Source organism: Sminthopsis crassicaudata, chromosome 1 (genome assembly GCF_048593235.1).
Source record: "Sminthopsis crassicaudata isolate SCR6 chromosome 1, ASM4859323v1, whole genome shotgun sequence".
Classification (NCBI taxonomy): Eukaryota; Metazoa; Chordata; class Mammalia; order Dasyuromorphia; family Dasyuridae; genus Sminthopsis; species Sminthopsis crassicaudata.
In genome coordinates this window covers 742,456,543-742,463,043 of record NC_133617.1, presented here as the reverse complement: position 1 = coordinate 742,463,043, position 6,501 = coordinate 742,456,543, and the positions used below count along the sequence as shown (strand labels likewise).

The following is a 6,501-nucleotide window of genomic DNA, read 5'->3' as shown; positions in this document are numbered from 1 at the left end:
ATTATATGTATATATTATAATTAAATTAATTTTGTTAATGGCTGTGTTATTCATATTCTTGCAGTTGTTATTATTTTATAAAATGTCATCATTCCTTCTGAATAGAGAACATCCTCATCTCTTTTCAACTCCTTCAATTCTTAGAAAAGCTAGACTGGAGGCAGATTCAAAAAGGGTTTAAATAGGACTTCTCCCTGAGTTTTGTTGATGGGTTTGAAGAATATCTTCCCCATGGGGCTCAGGAAAGGGGATCTTGTCTCTTTGTAATTTTATTCTGTCTCCACCCCCTAATCACTGGAAGGGCAGCCCCCAAACCACTGTAAACAGCTAGTGTGTGAGCAAGGTTAAGGTCAGTTTCTTCTTCTTCCCCTTCTTGGTCCCTCAGCCCCTCACCAGATTGCTCCTGAAACCTAGTATCCCCATGGCAACAGCTGGGGCTGCTCTCTAGATAAGGCAGCAGGAGCCCAGGGTGGCCACAGCATCCAGAGAGGGACCTGGCTGAGTGAGCTCTGTCTCCCTCCCTCTGCTTCTGCACCCAGTCCCAGGATTGCTTGGTAAGTACCATAATTTTTCATTCAGCAACTTTCATAGTGGAGAAAAACATTCTTTACTTGAGTCACGCTGGTTCTGCTTACGAGGAACATTTAGAGCTGGTAGCAGCCCAAATATGTCCTTGGGAGGGATGGTAGGCTAAGGGTATGGCAAGGGGCTGACCCAGGCTGAAAAGTTTCTGTTTTAAAAGTTTTTTCTTTATTTGCTTATTTGTTCATGTGACGTGTCATCCTAAAGGGAAACAGAGGGAGACAGACATGACTCTTGATGGGACAGAGTGTCCAAAGTATAGAAGAGCTTTTCTAACCAGTCTACTAGCCAGGGATAACGAATGATTATTTATGTGCTCATCATTTCTTACCACTGGGGAGCTTGTTCCAGGTAAACCGTGAATTTCAAAGCTACAAAATGAACAAACTTCTTTTTGAAATAGAAGTTCCATTGGTGGCCATCTCTAGAATGGCACAATACATAGAGAACTGTATTTGGAGCCACTGGTTTTAGGTTTACCTCTGTCACTTCCTGAATGGGAGGCTTTGTAGTCAACTCCTCTGTGCCTCAGTTTATCTGGGACTCACTGACCTCTCAGGTCCATTTCAGCCTTCTATCTGTCATCCCCTATCATGATAGCTTAATTACACAGAAACCCCTTAGCTGACAGATATTCCTTTGGAGTGAGAACTGACTAGTTTTTGTCTTTGTCATGATGGCACTTATCCCAGTGCCTGGAGCATGGTGAGCATCCAGTCGGTGGTTTTTGGATTCTATTGTGCAGATTAAATTACATTGGGTCATTTGGGATTGAATTGGGTTGCATTTAATGTCTGTATTCATAGACAATATGAAATTTAGGAGAAATATCCTTTGAAAATTACTGCATAATTCCTTGTTTAAAATGCCTCAGAAGAAAGCACAAGCCTAAAACCAATGTGAAAATAATGTTCGACTTGTGATATTATTGTAACTGCCAGTCACAGAATCTCCTGGTGGAGAGAGACTTGGCGAGGGCATTTCTATGTAGCCCTTCAGAGTTCACGAGGAACTTTATCTAGATTAGCTTTTGTGATCCTCCCAGTACTTTAAGGTATATAAAAATGGCATAGAGAAAATACCTTTCCCATTTTATAGACTGGGAAAGTAGAACTCAGAAAGTCTGAGTGATTTGTCTATAATCACAATGCTCCAAATTTCCAAAAAAATTTCCAAGGACTAGAACCCATTTCTCTCTACATTCCAAATCTGATAATTTTTTCTTTTCCATTCACTTCAGCTAAGTGAGCTCATGCCGGGACAGTCATCCCATCCAGAGCAGCCCCAGGAAGGGGTCTTTTAGGACCATGTAGCCCACTGGTCGGAACACTAGGTTGGAGGGTGTTTGTTTCTTCCATTTGCTCCCTGTGTGGTACTGGGCAGGCTTCAGCTTTTCCATGTAAAACAAGGAGTCAGTTCAACCAGTCTCTAAGGTTCTTTCCAGCTCTCTGAGCTCTCTAAGTTGGGACAGTTATCTGCCAATCATTATCTGTGACCCCTTGTATAAATTCTTTTATCTCTCAAGATCATCTCGCAATCTATGACCTCTGAGGAGGCTCCCATCTCCACATCTGAGACTCCATGAAACTCTGGAAGATTTTTGTTTGTCAGGGACCATTTCAGCTCCCAAAAGCCCCCTGCTTGTTTTCAATCCCTCAATTTTTTTCGATCTTTTTTCTTAATCTCAGTCCCAGCCACATTCTCTTAAAATGTCTCCTTTGTGTCATACACATTTGAAAGATGATGGGTCCGAAGTGAAGATATCAGCTATTCAGAAGGAATGAGGTCACTTTTATTAGAGTAACATTTGTATTAATTATATTAACATTTTATTATAATATTTTACATGTTATAGTATATGATACAATAAATACCATTATAATATGTATAATATATCATATATATTTGTTGCTTATATATTATTATTTTAAAAATATAATCTATAAAATTAAATATAATTAAGTAAAAATACATTATTTCTGTTATAATTATATTAATATTTATAATATTAATTGTATTGCTTTTGTTATTCTTATTTATTAGGAGTCATTTTTTCCCTTCTGAATAGATGACATCCATATCTCCTGTTAGTTAATTTCAAAGTATGTGCAATTGTTTACAATAATGAGATTGTGAGAGAATGTAGGAAAAAGAATAATATATCTAGCTCTTTTAAGTTGGAAAATATTTTACACAAATTATCTCATTTGATTCTTATAGCAATTTTATGAAGAAGTTATAATAATTGTCCTCATTTTATAAAGGAGGAAACTGACGTTTAGTGAGATGAATTAACTTATCTGGGCTTACATAGCTAGTTAGTGCCTGAATCAGCATCCAGAATCAGGTCTCTGTGACTCAAAGTCCAATAATTTTGCTACTAAACCCCACCTGGTTGCTTAAGGCAGATAGAAGGATAGATAGATAAATAGATAGCTAAATAGATAGATAGATAGATAGATAGATAGATAGATAGATAGATAGATAGATAGATAAATAGATAGATAGATAAACAGATAGATAGATATCTGTAATATATGCAGATAATCATTTTCCTCTTAATAAAGAACGAGTCTCTATCAAATTGCATTTGTCAGTTAGGAAAGAGACTCTATTCAAAAAAATCTGATAGAACTGAGTAATTTCTTGGTGAAACAGGGTCTTGAACCCTTCATTTTTATGAAAAGTCAACAATTGAGCGTTGTCAGATTCTGCACAGATCTGTTGCTCAAACTAAGTCTTTGTTCATAGATTGTTCTTCTACTGTCCTGGAAGAAATCTGAGAGCTGTAATCTCCATGCTATACCTTGTTTGCTCTTTAGAGCTCCTAAGAACATCCATCAAGCTCTCAGTTTCACAGTAGGCCTTAAACAGCCCTCCTTGTAAGGAAGAGACTTAAAATGAGTGCAAATATTACTCTGATTAGGAGATTAGTATCTATGTGTTAGGATTTTTATTAACTGGTTGGAGTCTGCTTTGACCAGAGGCATGAGACAGAGGGTTCACCCATACTGCACTAGAAAGTACAGTCTAAGAAACTATATTGATGATATACATCTCTTCATATAATTGTCAACTAGCAATTTTTATTTCTATTACATTTAATAATAAATATTTAATTCTGAAATATAGAATTATGTCCTTTCCATAAAACAGTAAGGTATAAAGTAAGCTCATCAAATTCAACAGCATTACTGTATGTAGCAATAACACAATCCAGGAGAAAAATTTTTTAAAAATTGATCCGTTCCAAACAACAACAAAATGCATCAAATATCTGGGAGTTGATCTATTGAGGAACAATCAAATCCTACATGAACATGATTAGATAATGCTCCATAAAGAATGACGAATAATTATAACTAGTATTTCTATAGCATTTTTAAGTTTTGCAAAATCCTGTGTTATGTTATCTGTTAAGCTGATCCTTTCAATGACTCCCTGAAATATTTTTACAGATGAGACAATTGAGGCACAGAAAGATTAAGTGACTTGAACAGAGTCACAAAGGTAATTCAGTATCTGAGGGAGAATTTCAATCTGGGTCTTCTGGTTCTGTGGAAAGCTCTCTATCCACTACATCGTTACCTTTCAATGAACACACTTGATAAAAGCTTTGACTCAAAGGTTTTGTGGATCCATTGTTGAAAAAGATGAAAACTGGGGGGAATCTAGGTGGCGCAGTGGATAGAGCACCAGCCTTGAATTCAGGAGGACCAGAGTTCAAATCTGGTCTCAGAGACTTAACACTTCCTAGCTGTGTGACCCTGGGCAAGTCACTTAACCCCAGCCTCAGGGGAAAAAGAAAAGAAAAAAAAAAAAAGATGAAAACTGGGAAAGCTTAAAACTCTTCCAAAACGGCTCTGTTTCTAATCATTCATTTACTTGACATGTTAGAATTGGGCTGTAAATTAGAGCTTGAATTTTTATCCACTTTCAGATATCTGCACAGCATAGTGCACAGTAGGTGATAATTCCAGTTTATTTCATTTCACTGCTAGGCAGATAGAAGGATAAACATACCTACTAGAGGAAATTTGCTTTACTTTGGTTTTGTCAATTGACTGAAAGAAAGTTCTGGCAGTTTCTGCTCTAACCATTAGCTCAAAGTATGATTTATAGATTTAGAGCTAAAAGGATCTCAAAAACCATCTAGTCCAGCTCCCTCATTTACAGATGGGAAACTGAGTCCCAGAGAGGTTAAGGGCCTTGTTTTAAGATCGTAGAGTTAAAGTTCAAAGGGACCTCAGAGACCCTCTATTCCAACTCACATACTTTATAGTTGAAGAAACTGAGGTGCATCAAGGTAAAGTGATTTCATTTTATTACTACACAAGTATTAAATGTAAAAACTAGGACTGCGTGACTACCATGATGCTCTCATCATCCTTCCTATCCTATCCACTAATCCCCCAATGACAACATTTTAAGATGCTACTGCTCTCTTGATTCCCCAGTTGGGCTAGCCCATCGTTGGGTTCCAGCAATGGCTGCCATTCAGATTCCTGAGTTGGGAGAAACTGTATTAACAGAAAATGGAGGCCTGAAGTGAAATCTGTTGGAGTAACTGGGGCTGGCGGGCTGGCTAAGGTTGACTGGGGGGACCAGTTAATGATCCCATCTGTTTTGCAATGATCTCATAGCCCTCTCATCTCAGGGGGATACTCAGCTTTTCCAAGGGCCTGGAGTGGACCTCATCAGGCTGCTGGGAGTCCGTCTGGATTGTCAAGGAAACTTAGGACAGGCTGTGGTCCTTAGTGGAAGAGCCCTGGGGTCACTTGATATCCAAAAACTGCTCTTCAATGACTTGGGTTTTCATGGGGTATGTCCTTTTTCTGGCCAAACAGAGCACAATCTCTCTGTGATGTAGACGGGCGAAAAAAATCCTCCCCATCCCACTCTTGTGGGTACAGCTCTCTGGCCTTGGATAGGCTGGTCCTGAAGGACCACTCTGTTGCTGGGCTTGTTCCTCCACCTTGGTGGGACCACCAAGTCTGTGGTCCTCTGACCCACTAACATGATGCCGTGGGGAGGACAGCTCTCCTTCATTCCTCCTGCCCACCTGAGACTGCAGCAGTCGTACCCATGGAAGTCAGGCCTGGGAAAATAACAGAGGCCAAATCTGGCCAGATTCCATGTCAGCTTTCCCACAGTTCTCCATCAGTGTGGAGGATTCAGCTCTCATGAACATCCCCCAGGCTTCCTCTCTAAGTATACAGGCTAAGAGCTTGGGGTGTGGTGGGGGTCAGGAAAACCCACATCCCAATATTTAGTACTTATCAGAGGCCTTGGGGATCACCCAGCCACCTGCCTCACTTTACAGAAAAGGAAAGATCTAGAAAAACCCAGTTCTCAAGTCCATATTTTAATTTGAGCTCGTAGGAACTTATGGGCCTTTTTAGTCCAATCTCCTAATTTAATTATTGAGGAAACAAAGTCCCTGATCATGAAGTATGCAAGGTCACATAAATTATAAGAGGAACCCTGGAGAAAACTTGAGAAAATGTGCCCTTTGTACAGAGGTAGAGAACTACAAGGATGGACTCTTGGGATGGTACCACAGTGTGCTGACCTGGAGTCAGGAAAACCTGAATTCAAATCCAGTCTCAAATCCTTCCTAGAAGTGTGACCCTGAAAAAAAAATTTTAAAAATTAAAAAATAAAAAAGAAGTGTGACCCTGGGCAAGTCACTTTACTTGTTTGCCTTGGCTTCCTCGTCTTAAAATGAAGATGATACTAATACTTACTTCCCAGGGCTTTTATGAGGCTCGTTGCAAAGTTCTTGACATATAGTAAGTACTTTACAAACATTAGCTATTTTTAGTGTTTTTCTGATGGCGCACCCCATCAAATGCAAGTGACCAGTTGTTTGGTTTGTTGGGTGGAGAGTTTTGGTTTTGTAACTTTATTTTTTTCTAT

The 6,501-nt window shown here is 39.1% G+C and overlaps 1 protein-coding gene across 1 annotated transcript in view; it reads left to right on the top strand.

The window, feature by feature from the left end:
- The first annotated feature begins 338 nt into the window (after positions 1 to 338).
- Positions 339 to 6,501, top strand: part of PPP1R17 (protein phosphatase 1 regulatory subunit 17) — a 28,472-nt gene continuing 22,309 nt past the window's right edge. The window contains exon 1 of the mRNA XM_074289193.1: positions 339 to 554. The gene's annotated coding sequence lies outside the window, so the exon portion shown is untranslated. The remainder of the gene's footprint in view (positions 555 to 6,501) is intronic.